A 12729-nucleotide genomic window follows, 5' to 3' on the forward strand; every position below is an offset into this window, starting at 1 on the left:
TTTTGAATAAAATAAAATAAATAAATAAAAACTAACTAAATCAATAAAATAAAATAAAATTGAAGTGACAAGTTTTGCACAATTTTAATATTAGTTAATGAAAGATAATTCTGAAGATAAGATGGGTTATTATGGGAAGTGGTTCTATGGTGTAATGGTTAGCACTCTGGACTCTGAATCCAGCGATCCGAGTTCAAATCTCGGTAGAACCTTAAATACTATGATTTTTTTATTTTGACTTTGTTATACATTCTATATTTTGAATTGATTTTGCCTGTCTGTCTGTATTATTCTACTATAAAAGAAAATGAACTTTATCTGTTTGTGTATTTATATTCCCTATGGATTCCGGAACAGCTGGGTCAGTTTTTATGAAGTTTCACACGAATGTACTTTATGTTTCTGACCGTGATCTTTGATAGGTTTTGTATCGAATGTCTTCGATAAGTATCGATAATCGAAAAAATCCGATGAAAGCAAAAACAGCCGATTTTATCTAACGTTCACACCTTATACAGCCTAACATCACAAGTGCATTTGATAAGTTTTATTACCACACAAGCCGAAAAGCCAGGCATATAAAATCAACAGTAGGTTCTTGAATATGACAGGGGTTCATCCAGAATGAATGTTTCTGTTTAAAGCACAACTGAACTATGACACTAGAATTTTTCATTTTAAACTTAAATTCAAGCTATTATATATAAAAATAATTTTATATAATCAACAGTCAGTTCTCTACAGAGTAATGGAGACTAATATGTATTGCGGATAAAGAAACTGCGAGGAGGCATGTGAAGCTTCCTCCTAGTGAATTGCGATTAGTTCCCAATTTGATTGAAACATTTTGATGACAATAAAAATGTGTGAGTTTGAAAAATTCGTTGATCTTCAACATTAGTTTTCGTTCAAGTAATTTGTGTTAGTTAATCCTGAAAAGAGATGTTTGACATGCAATGAGTAAAATGTTGTTAACTCTGAAAAGGACTGTTTCAATTACTGCTGCCACTAATAGCAAACCGTAGCCATTAAAAACTGATTTTGATCTCTAATTCTTGAGAGGTTGTTAAGAAAGAGGAAATCAATGATGAATTTGAAAGGTGACGTAGCAAGAAATCGTTCTTGCTTCCTCATAAAATTTGGTTTCCTTACTTCAAACACACACACACACACACGAAAAAATAATACGTGATCAATTTAGGTGATTTTTGGAATATGACATTTTTTGTTCCATGACATTCTGTACTTTAGCTTTTTGTTCAATTTTTACTTGGTTTCCACCTTAACATTTTCCTTTAAAAAACCGACTTTTCTATATTGTCGGGTATGCTTAAAACGAATATCGAATATAAATTTTCCGCAAATAAGTAGTTTTCTGGATATCAAGCAATGTCCTCCTTTAAGATATAAGTAGTCGCCCTTGTTGTACGCGCAAGCGCGCATATTTTTGGCGCGCGTGCACGACAGTGACCACCATTTATAACATAAAGAATTACATTGCTAATTATCCGGAAAACTACTTGTTTACGGAAAATTTAAATGCGATATTCTTTTTCAGCATACCCGAAAACTTTTAAAATCGTCATTTACTTGCTTTTTAATTCACTTGTACTAAACTATTTGTTCCCCAACATAATTCAAATTTTGTGTCTGATCAAACATTTATTTCGTTCGACATTTGTTCAGATTTCATATTCACATTTGTTCATATTTCAGCATGTCATAATCTTTAAAAAATGTGTTAGTAAGTGTCGCCTTTCCGATAAAATGACATGTATGAGGAAACACCGTGTTTAAGCAATAATGCATTTAACATAAACTGATTTCATTAATGTTGCATTTTGATATTTGGAAAAAAAAATTTAATTATGAAATGTTCTTTAAAAATAAAGACATATAAAGAATATTAAAATACACGTTAAAACGATTTAGAAAGTTTATCAATTTGGTTTGATATGTAGTGGTTCTATGGTGTAATGGTTAGCACTCTGGACTTTGAATCCAGCGATCCGAGTTCAAATCTCGGTAGGACCTACTCTGAGTGAATTTTGATGTTTTTATCTGGTTGAATAAAATTATTTTATTTCTTTATTTCAAAGATTGAATAAAGATTAAATTGTAGAAAATGTTTATATTTTTTATGAAAAAAAAAAATTTCATTGCGGTTAATAAAAGTAATATTTGCGCGTAAATTTTATGTAACAATCGTCGCCTGAAAATATTATTTAATGATTTTTCTGAGATGCAGAAACGTTTATTTATTTACATGTTTTCGGCCGTTGCAATCTCCGGACTTTTTCAAATGCTGTTTTCATTGTATGCTGTATCATCACGTCGCATGAATCGAAAAAGTCTATAATTGAAATAGGTTTCCCAAATATTTTTGTAGTCATAATTCGGCTTTGTTTTACTATACACATGGATTCGAAAAAGGTGTCAAAAAACAAAAAACAAAACAAAACAAATATATAACAAATAAACGTTATGAAAGGCACGATAAGTTACTTTTCTACCTATGTGGATATTTTTTTAGAGTTTTTATTTAATGTAAAATGTTTATTGGTTTCTAAAAACATACGGTGTTTATCGGTATATTTGCAAAAGGTCAATGACGGCTTATGCGCTGTTGAATACGTTAAGTTTAAGAAAATGAATCGAAAGGAAAAAATGATAGAAAATGCAATTAGAAACCGAGCGAATATATGTCAGCGAATGTAACGATTACATATATTGCTGCTAGGAATTCTGTGGACGTTCAGTGTGAATGGATATCAGTGAAATATTTTGGACGCCATTAATATCACGACAACATCGACTGACTGTATTGTAATTGTAGTTTATCAGATTAGAGGGCCTCCTACTATATGGCTAGTAATTTGAACTCCGCAGACGATATGTGAATAGGCGCGCATTGAAAGCTGTGTGTTTAGTACTAATTGACGATGCTCATATCACGTAATAGCGTCGTCGTGTCCTTATTTAACCCTATCCAGTACACCGCTGAATGCGCTCGTAACCTCGTTCTCTCTACTCCTTGGTGTGAAGCATGCAGCTCTTCCAGTATGCCTCTTTGCAACGAGGCTGGGATAATGATTCTCTGGCTCTTGAGTAGAATTCCATCCTGGACCCCAATCTCATCTCTGAAATTCCAGAATGGCAGGAGAATTCCTGGGCAGTCAGCCCGGTTGGAAGGCCAGCCGGTCAATACCATGCTTACAAGTTGCTTTAGGAGTGGATCCTGGGATGTTTCCACTCTTATATCTTCAACTCTCGTCGGCGCAAAGTTGAGGTATGAGATCATGCTATGGACGTTGAGATCGATCCCTTCAATGTGCCCACTGGGTCTGGGTGCTACTCGTGACAAGCAGTCTGCAATTGGAACTGTTTTTCCTGGGGTATATTTTACAGTAAAATCATATCCCTCGACCTTCAATAACATTCTAGCCAGTCTTGGGGGTGCTTGTGCTAGATTTTTCAATGCTATCGACTCCAATGGCTTGTGATCCGTATGAATTGTCGTTTTGTGGCCCCAAACGTAACTGTGAAATTTCTCCAGGCCAAAGACGATAGCCAACATCTCCCTCTCTATGTTTGAGTAGCGTGTTTCTGGTCCGGAAAGTGCTTTGCTCGCGAATGCTACTGATCTGTCGTTTTGTAGCAGAGCCGCGCCTATACCCATTGTAGACGCATCTACCTGTAGCACTATTGGTTCTTTAGGGTCGAAGTATCGGAGTGTCGTATGATTTCCGATCTCTTTTTTGATTTCTTCGAATGCCTGTTGCTCCTGTGAAGACCATGTGAAGTCATTCTTCTTCGATGTTAACTCACGTAGGGGTTTTGTCAGTGTCGCGAGTCGTGGAGAGAATTTGTTCAAGTAGTTCACCAGGCCTAGGAAGCTGGTGAGCTGCTTTGCATCCTCGGGGGGTTGCATCTGTGTGATCGCCTCTATTTTCCGGGGATCTGGCTTGACACCGTCTCTTGAGATTATGTGGCCGTAGAAAGGGATTTCGGAGGTTTTCACCACAAATTTCTCTGAATTAAACCTGCAGTTTCTTTCCCTTGCTCTAAACATTAGCTGCCTCAGTGCCTTGTCATGGTCACTGCCGTCTTCCTCGAATCCGTACACTACTATGTCGTCGCATATGGATAGGACATTTTCGAGGTCTCCGAAGTTTTCCTGCATGGCTCTTTGGAACTCATCTTGGGCAGATTTGACTCCCATGGGGTACCTGTTGTACATGTATCTGCCATGTGGGGTAATGAATGTTGTGAGACGTCTCGACTTTTCGTCCAGTTTCAAATGCCAGTAGCCGGACTTGATATCGACTTTTGTGAACCATCTAGCGTTGTCTAGTTCCGCAGTGATGTCTTCGAATGTCGGAGTCGCATAGTGTGGTCTGTGCACTGCTTTATTTAAGTCTCGGGGGTCGAGGCATAGCCTGACCGATTCGTTCCTTTTAGTGGTACAGACGAATGAGTTTACCCAGGGCGTCGGGTCCTTTACAGGGGAAATTATTCCCTGGGCCTCTAAGGAGTCCAACTCCAATTTCAACTTTCCTTTTAGGGATATTGGGACTCGACGTGGTGGGTGGACAACTGGTGGTACTTCGGGGTTTAAATGGATGGTGTGTTCACCTGGCAGACAACCAATGGAGTCGAATACGTCTGAAAATTCCTCAATGATTTTCCTCCTTTCTCCAAGGTTTCCCATCGTACATGGTTCCTGCAGGGGGACCGGTTTCATGTCGTGCGGGGGAGTAGGCCGGGATGCTTTGTCCGTCACATGAGTTGTGTCCGTTTTTATAGCCAAGTTAAGGGTGACTAGCCCTAATTCTCTTGATGTTTGGAGTCCTATTAGTATAGGGTCTCTTGATTTCACCACGTAAAAGGTCGCTTTAACGAACTTGTCGCGGGATCTGACCCCTAAACGACAGGTCCCTTCTTGGTCTATCGTTGAGCCTCCAAACGCAATTAGCCTTATAGCTGATTTTTCCAGTGGGACTCCTTTCAGTTCCTTGAATACCTGTTTAGGTAACAGGTTGCTCATTGCACCTGTGTCGATTTTCGCGTCAACCTCTATTTGGGCTTTGCTGTTGCCTATCTTCAGTTTTGTGAAAGCTTCTGTGGTCGCTAACGGTAATTCCTTTACTGTGTGAAAGTACAGCTCCTCTGTGGAACTGTCGTCGTTGCTACCCATATGTGCTGCTGCCATGTGGATTTTATTCTTATTATATTTCCTCTGTGGCTGGAATGACTGTCTGCGTGTGTGCCCCTCGTCTCCCATTTTAGAGTGGCAAACTTTAGCAAAGTGTCCCTTTTTATTGCATTTTAGGCAGTATTTGCCTTTAGCTGGGCATTTATATTGATGGTGTTTTGTGCCACAATTACCACATGTGGTAGGTCCACTGGGCTGTCTGGCTCTAACTGCGAGTGTAGAGCTGTCTTCTACTGCTGTTGTACGTAATGCTTCCATTTGTTTACACGTGGCTTCTTCTGTCTCGACGATTCCGAGTGCTTTCTCGATCGTGAGATCGCTTCCTTCTCTTATTAGGGACTTTTGTGCAGACTGTAAATAAATACCGAATATGAATAGGTCCAACACAATGGTCTCTTCCACCGTCCGACCGTATTCACACTGTTTGGCTGTCTGACGCAGCCGACTTAGAAATGCGTGTGCCGATTCATCCGCGTTTTGTTTACATTTTAGTAGGTTGTGTCTAGCTACACGAAAGTTCGATCGCGGATTCGCATATTCCTTAAAAAATTGGATATATTTATCCAATGTTCTTTCTTCTCCCTGTCGAAAGGGAAAAGTGTCACTTATTTCCTGGCCCTCGATACCAGACCATATTAGCAAGTAATTTAACTTTGTGTCTGAATCTACGTCTTTCATTGGGCCGTCGAAATATAAATGAACTTGCCTGATAAATCGGTCCATTGATTTGGCCAAATTTGAAGTGTTCCAATCGATTGTTGGAGGTGGTAGTTGCGAATATGTATTCATCGTCGATTGCGAGAAAAATACCAACACCACGTGTGTTTTGTATTAATTTTTTTTTAGATCCCGAAATGTTCGTTTTTTTTTGTTTTTTTTTAGGGTAATATTGTTACTATTCCTTTGATTCTTTAGAGGATCCCACTTCAGACACCATGTCGTGATAATACATACTTTGGAAGCATTGATAAACAGACTCGAAGGTGGTGTAAAATGCGTTCTTTATTGTCTAGTAGTAAACGTTGCACTGAGAAACAATGGCGGACGAGATTCATACGTCACGGGCCAAGGGGCACACCTCTAGGCGACTAATAGTCTCTTAGCATATATTATGACAATGCTCATATCACGTAATAGCGTCGTCGTGGCCGAGTGGTTAAGGCGATGGCCTAGAAAGCCATTGGGGTCTCCCCGCATAGGTTCGAATCCTATCGTCGACGAAATAGTTTTATACTTACTACTGTCGCTATTTGTGACTTTTGTTTATCACTTATATTGTGTAAAAAGAGAAAAAAAAACAAATTGGAAAGTAGTCAGCCATACCCTAGTTAGAAATTAAATTGCTTGCTAGCATTTACATCCATGATGACCAGCATTTTCGTGTCGTGCAGATGAGATATCCAAACTTATCTATGAATTTAAACAGAGCCATTTTGAATAAAATAAAATAAATAAATAAATAAATAAAAACTAACTAAATCAATAAAATAAAATTGAACTGACAAGTTTTGCACAATTTTAATATTAGTTAATGAAAGATAATTCTGAAGATAAGATGGGTTATTATGGTAAGTGGTTCTATGGTGTAATGGTTAGCACTCTGGACTCTGAATCCAGCAATCCGAGTTCAAATCTCGGCAGAACCTTAAATATTATGATTTTTTATTTTGACTTTGTTATACATTCTATATTTTGAATTGATTTTGCCTGTCTGTCTGTATTATTCTACTATAAAAGAAAATGAACTATATCTGTTTGTGTATTTATATTCCCTATGGATTCCGGAACAGCTGGGTCAGTTTTTATGAAGTTTCACACGAATGTACTTTATGTTTCTGACCGTGATCTTTGATAGGTTTTGTATCGAATGTCTTTTCCGCAAATAAGTAGTTTTCTGGATATCAAGCAATGTCCTCCTTTAAGATATAAGTAGTGGCCATTGTTTCACGCGCAAGCGCGCATATTTTTGGCGCGCGTGCACGACAGTGACCACCATTTATAACATAAAAGAATTACATTGCTAATTATCCGGAAAACTACTTGTTTACGGAAAATTTAAATGCGATATTCTTTTTCAGCATACCCGAAAACTTTTAAAATCGTCATTTACTTGCTTTTTAATTCACTTGTACTAAACTATTTGTTTCACAACATAATTCAAATTTTGTGTCTGATCAAACATTTATTTCGTTCGACATTTGTTCAGATTTCATATTCACATTTGTTCATATTTCAGCATGTCATAATCTTAAAAAAATGTGTTAGTAAGTGTCGCCTTTCCGATAAAATGACATGTATGAGGAAACACCGTGTTTAAGCAATAATGCATTTAACATAAACTGATTTCATTAATGTTGCATTTTGATATTTGGAAAAAAAAATTTAATTATGAAATGTTCTTTAAAAATAAAGACATATAAAGAATATTAAAATACACGTTAAAACGATTTAGGAAGTTTATCAATTTGGTTTGATATGTAATGGTTCTATGGTGTAATGGTTAGCACTCTGGACTTTGAATCCAGCGATCCGAGTTCAAATCTCGGTAGGACCTACTCTGAGTGAATTTTGATGTTTTTATCTGGTTGAATAAAATTATTTTATTTCTTTATTTCAAAGATTGAATAAAGATGAAATTGTGAAAAATGTTTATATTTTTTATGAAAAAAAAAATTTCATTGCGGTTAATAAAAGTAATATTTGCGCGTAAATTTTATGTAACAATCGTCGCCTGAAAATATTATTTAATGATTTTTCTGAGATGCAGAAACGTTTATTTATTTACATGTTTTCGGCCGTTGCAATCTCCGGACTTTTTCAAATGCTGTTTTCATTGTATGCTGTATCATCACGTCGCATGAATCGAAAAAGTCTATAATTGAAATAGGTTTCCCAAATATTTTTGTAGTCATAATTCGGCTTTGTTTTACTATACACATGGATTCGAAAAAGGTGTCAAAAAACAAAAAACAAAACAAAAGAAATATATAACAAATAAACGTTATGAAAGGCACGATAAGTTACTTTTCTACCTATGTGGATATTTTTTTAGAGTTTTTATTTAATGTAAAATGTTTATTGGGTTCTAAAAACATATGGTGTTTATCGGTATATTTGCAAAAGGTCAATGACGGCTTATGCGCTGTTGAATACGTTAAGTTTAAGAAAATGAATCGAAACGAAAGAATGATACAAAATGCAATTAGAAACCGAGCGAATATATGTCAGCGACTGTAACGATTACATATATTGCTGCTAGGAATTCTGTGGACGTTCAGTGTGAATGGGTATCAGTGAAATATTTTGGACGCAATTAATATCACGACAACATCGACTGACTGTATTGTAATTGTAGTTTATCAGATTAGAGGGCCTCCTACTATATGGCTAGTAATTTGAACTCCGCAGACGATATGTGAATAGGCGCGCATTGAAAGCTGTGTGTTTAGTACTAATTGACGATGCTCATATGACGTAATAGCGTCGTCGTGGCCGAGTGGTTAAGGCGATGGCCTAGAAAGCCATTGGGGTCTCCCCGCATAGGTTCGAATCCTATCGGCGACGAAATAGTTTTATACTTACTACTGTCGCTATTTGTGACTTTTGTTTATCACTTATATTGTGTAAAAAGAAAAAAAAAAAAAATTGGAAAGTAGTCAGCCATACCCGAGTTAGAAATTAAATTGCTTGCTAGCATTTACATCCATGATGACCAGCATTTTCGTGTCGTGCAGATGAGATATCCAAACTTATCTATGAATTTAAACAGAGCCATTTTGAATAAAATAAAATAAATAAAAACTAACTAAATCAATAAAATAAAATTGAAGTGACAAGTTTTGCACAATTTTGATATTAGTTAATGAAAGATAATTCTGAAGATAAGATGGGTTATTATGGCAAGTGGTTCTATGGTGTAATGGTTAGCACTCTGGATTCTGAATCCAGCGATCCGAGTTCAAATTTAGGTAGAACCTTAAATACTATGATTTTTTATTTTGACTTTGTTATACATTCTATATTTTGAATTGATTTTGCCTGTCTGTCTGTATTATTCTACTATAATGGAAAATGAACTTTATCTGTTTGTGTATTTATATTTCCTATAGATTCCGGAACGGCTGGGCCAGTTTTTATGAAGTTTCACACACATGTACTTTATGTTTCTGACCGTGATCTTTGATAGGTTTTGTATCGAATGTCTTCGATAAGTATCGATAATCGAAAAAATCCGATGAAAGCAAAAACAGCCGATTTTATCTAACGTTCACACCTTATACAGCCTCACATCACAAGTGCATTTGATAAGTTTTATTACCACACAAGCCGAAAAGCCAGGCATATAAAATCAACAGTAGGTTCTTGAATATGACAGGGGTTCATCCAGAATGAATGTTTCTGTTTAAAGCACAACTGAACTATGACACTAGAATTTTTCATTTTAAACTTAAATTCAAGCTATTATATATAAAAATAATTTTATATAATCAACAGTCAGTTCTCTACAGAGTAATGGAGACTAATATGTATTGCGGATAAAGAAACTGCGAGGAGGCATGTGAAGCTTCCTCCTAGTGAATTGCGATTAGTTCCCAATTTGATTGAAACATTTTGATGACAATAAAAATGTGTGAGTTTGAAAAATTCGTTGATCTTCAACATTAGTTTTCGTCCAAGTAATTTGTGTTAGTTAATCCTGAAAAGAGATGTTTGACATGCAATGAGTAAAATGTTGTTAACTCTGAAAAGGACTGTTTCAATTACTGCTGCCACTAATAGCAAACCGTAGCCATTAAAAACTGATTTTGATCTCTAATTCTTGAGAGGTTGTTAAGAAAGAGGAAATCAATGATGAATTTAAAAGGTGACGTAGCAAGAAATCGTTCTTGCTTCCTCATAAAATTTGGTTTCCTTACTTCAAACACACACACACACACACGAAAAAATAATACGTGATCAATTTAGGTGATTTTTGGAATATGACATTTTTTGTTCCATGACATTCTGTACTTTAGCTTTTTGTTCAATTTTTACTTGGTTTCCACCTTAACATTTTCCTTTAAAAAACCGACTTTTCTATATTGTCGGGTATGCTTAAAACGAATATCGAATATAAATTTTCCGCAAATAAGTAGTTTTCTGGATATCAAGCAATGTCCTCCTTTAAGATATAAGTAGTGGCCATTGTTGTACGCGCAAGCGCGCATATTTTTGGCGCGCGTGCACGACAGTGACCACCATTTATAACATAAAGAATTACATTGCTAATTATCCGGAAAACTACTTGTTTACGGAAAATTTAAATCCGATATTCTTTTTCAGCATACCCGAAAACTTTTAAAATCGTCATTTACTTGCTTTTTAATTCACTTGTACTAAACTATTTGTTTCCCAACATAATTCAAATTTTGTGTCTGATCAAACATTTATTTCGTTCGACATTTGTTCAGATTTCATATTCACATTTGTTCATATTTCAGCATGTCATAATCTTTAAAAAAATGTGTTAGTAAGTGTCACCTTTCCGATAAAATGACATGCATGAGGAAACACCGTGTTTAAGCAATAATGCATTTAAAATAAACTGATTTCATTAATGTTGCATTTTGATATTTGGAAAAAAAAAATTTAATTATGAAATGTTCTTTAAAAATAAAGACATATAAAGAATATTAAAATACACGTGAAAACGATTTAGAAAGTTTATCAATTTGGTTTGATATGTAGTGGTTCTATGGTGTAATGGTTAGCACTCTGGACTTTGAATCCAGCGATCCGAGTTCAAATCTCGGTAGGACCTACTCTGACTGAATTTTGATGTTTTTTATCTGGTTGAATAAAATTATTTTATTTCTTTATTTCAAAGATTGAATAAAGATGAAATTGTAGAAAATGTTTATATTTTTTATGAAAAAAAAAATTTCATTGCGGTTAATAAAAGTAATATTTGCGCGTAAATTTTATGTAACAATCGTCGCCTGAAAATATTATTTAATGATTTTTCTGAGATGCAGAAACGTTTATTTATTTACATGTTTTCGGCCGTTGCAATCTCCGGACTTTTTCAAATGCTGTTTTCATTGTATGCTGTATCATCACGTCGCATGAATCGAAAAAGTCTATAATTGAAATAGGTTTCCCAAATATTTTTGTAGTCATAATTCGGCTTTGTTTTACTATACACATGGATTCGAAAAAGGTGTCAAAAAACAAAAAACAAAACAAAAGAAATATATAACAAATAAACGTTATGAAAGGCACGATAAGTTACTTTTCTACCTATGTGGATATTTTTTTAGAGTTTTTATTTAATGTAAAATGTTTATTGGTTTCTAAAAACATACGGTGTTTATCGGTATATTTGCAAAAGGTCAATGACGGCTTATGCGCTGTTGAATACGTTAAGTTTAAGAAAATGAATCGAAAGGAAAAAATGATAGAAAATGCAATTAGAAACCGAGCGAATATATGTCAGCGAATGTAACGATTACATATATTGCTGCTAGGAATTCTGTGGACGTTCAGTGTGAATGGGTATCAGTGAAATATTTTGGACGCCATTAATATCACGACAACATCGACTGACTGTATTGTAATTGTAGTTTATCAGATTAGAGGGCCTCCTACTATATGGCTAGTAATTTGAACTCCGCAGACGATATGTGAATAGGCGCGCATTGAAAGCTGTGTGTTTAGAACTAATTGACGATGCTCATATGACGTAATAGCGTCGTCGTGGCCGAGTGGTTAAGGCGATGGCCTAGAAAGCCATTGGGGTCTCCCCGCATAGGTTCGAATCCTATCGGCGACGAAATAGTTTTATACTTACTACTGTCGCTATTTGTGACTTTTGTTTATCACTTATATTGTGTAAAAAGAAAAAAAAAAACAAATTGGAAAGTAGTCAGCCATACCCGAGTTAGAAATTAAATTGCTTGCTAGCATTTACATCCATGATGACCAGCATTTTCGTGTCGTGCAGATGAGATATCCAAACTTATCTATGAATTTAAACAGAGCCATTTTGAATAAAATAAAATAAATAAAAACTAACTAAATCAATAAAATAAAATTGAAGTGACAAGTTTTGCACAATTTTAATATTAGTTAATGAAAGATAATTCTGAAGATAAGATGGGTTATTATGGCAAGTGGTTCTATGGTGTAATGGTTAGCACTCTGGACTCTGAATCCAGCGATCCGAGTTCAAATCTCGGTAGAACCTTAAATACTATGATTTTTTATTTTGACTTTGTTATACATTCTATATTTTGAATTGATTTTGCCTGTCTGTCTGTATTATTCTACTATAAAAGAAAATGAACTTTATCTGTTTGTGTATTTATATTCCCTATGGATTCCGGAAGAGCTGGGTCAGTTTTTATGAAGTTTCACACGAATGTACTTTATGTTTCTGACCGTGATCTTTGATCGGTTTTGTATCGAATGTCTTCGATAAGTATCGATAATCGAAAAAATCCGATGAAAGCAAAAACAGCCGATTTTATCTAACG

The 12729-nt window shown here is 35.4% G+C and overlaps 9 non-coding genes across 9 annotated transcripts; all 9 read left to right on the forward strand.

Moving 5' to 3' along the window:
• The first annotated feature begins 140 nt into the window (after positions 1-140).
• Trnaq-cug (transfer RNA glutamine (anticodon CUG)) lies at positions 141-212 on the forward strand. Its single transcript has one exon. It is a non-coding gene; the product is annotated as a tRNA-Gln (tRNA).
• Positions 213-1962: 1750 nt separating this feature from the next.
• Positions 1963-2034, forward strand: Trnaq-uug (transfer RNA glutamine (anticodon UUG)). Its single transcript has one exon. It is a non-coding gene; the product is annotated as a tRNA-Gln (tRNA).
• A 4319-nt stretch (positions 2035-6353) lies between these two features.
• Positions 6354-6435, forward strand: Trnas-aga (transfer RNA serine (anticodon AGA)). Its single transcript has one exon. It is a non-coding gene; the product is annotated as a tRNA-Ser (tRNA).
• Positions 6436-6789: 354 nt separating this feature from the next.
• On the forward strand, positions 6790-6861 carry Trnaq-cug (transfer RNA glutamine (anticodon CUG)). The gene has a single exon. It is a non-coding gene; the product is annotated as a tRNA-Gln (tRNA).
• Positions 6862-7697: 836 nt separating this feature from the next.
• Trnaq-uug (transfer RNA glutamine (anticodon UUG)) lies at positions 7698-7769 on the forward strand. Its single transcript has one exon. It is a non-coding gene; the product is annotated as a tRNA-Gln (tRNA).
• Positions 7770-8697: 928 nt separating this feature from the next.
• On the forward strand, positions 8698-8779 carry Trnas-aga (transfer RNA serine (anticodon AGA)). The gene has a single exon. It is a non-coding gene; the product is annotated as a tRNA-Ser (tRNA).
• A 2164-nt stretch (positions 8780-10943) lies between these two features.
• Positions 10944-11015, forward strand: Trnaq-uug (transfer RNA glutamine (anticodon UUG)). Its single transcript has one exon. It is a non-coding gene; the product is annotated as a tRNA-Gln (tRNA).
• Positions 11016-11944: 929 nt separating this feature from the next.
• Trnas-aga (transfer RNA serine (anticodon AGA)) lies at positions 11945-12026 on the forward strand. Its single transcript has one exon. It is a non-coding gene; the product is annotated as a tRNA-Ser (tRNA).
• Positions 12027-12368: 342 nt separating this feature from the next.
• Positions 12369-12440, forward strand: Trnaq-cug (transfer RNA glutamine (anticodon CUG)). The gene has a single exon. It is a non-coding gene; the product is annotated as a tRNA-Gln (tRNA).
• Positions 12441-12729: the final 289 nt, after the last annotated feature.

This window comes from Euprymna scolopes, chromosome 7 (assembly GCF_053919585.1).
Source record: "Euprymna scolopes isolate OS-2025 chromosome 7, ASM5391958v1, whole genome shotgun sequence".
Taxonomy (NCBI): domain Eukaryota; kingdom Metazoa; phylum Mollusca; class Cephalopoda; order Sepiida; family Sepiolidae; genus Euprymna; species Euprymna scolopes.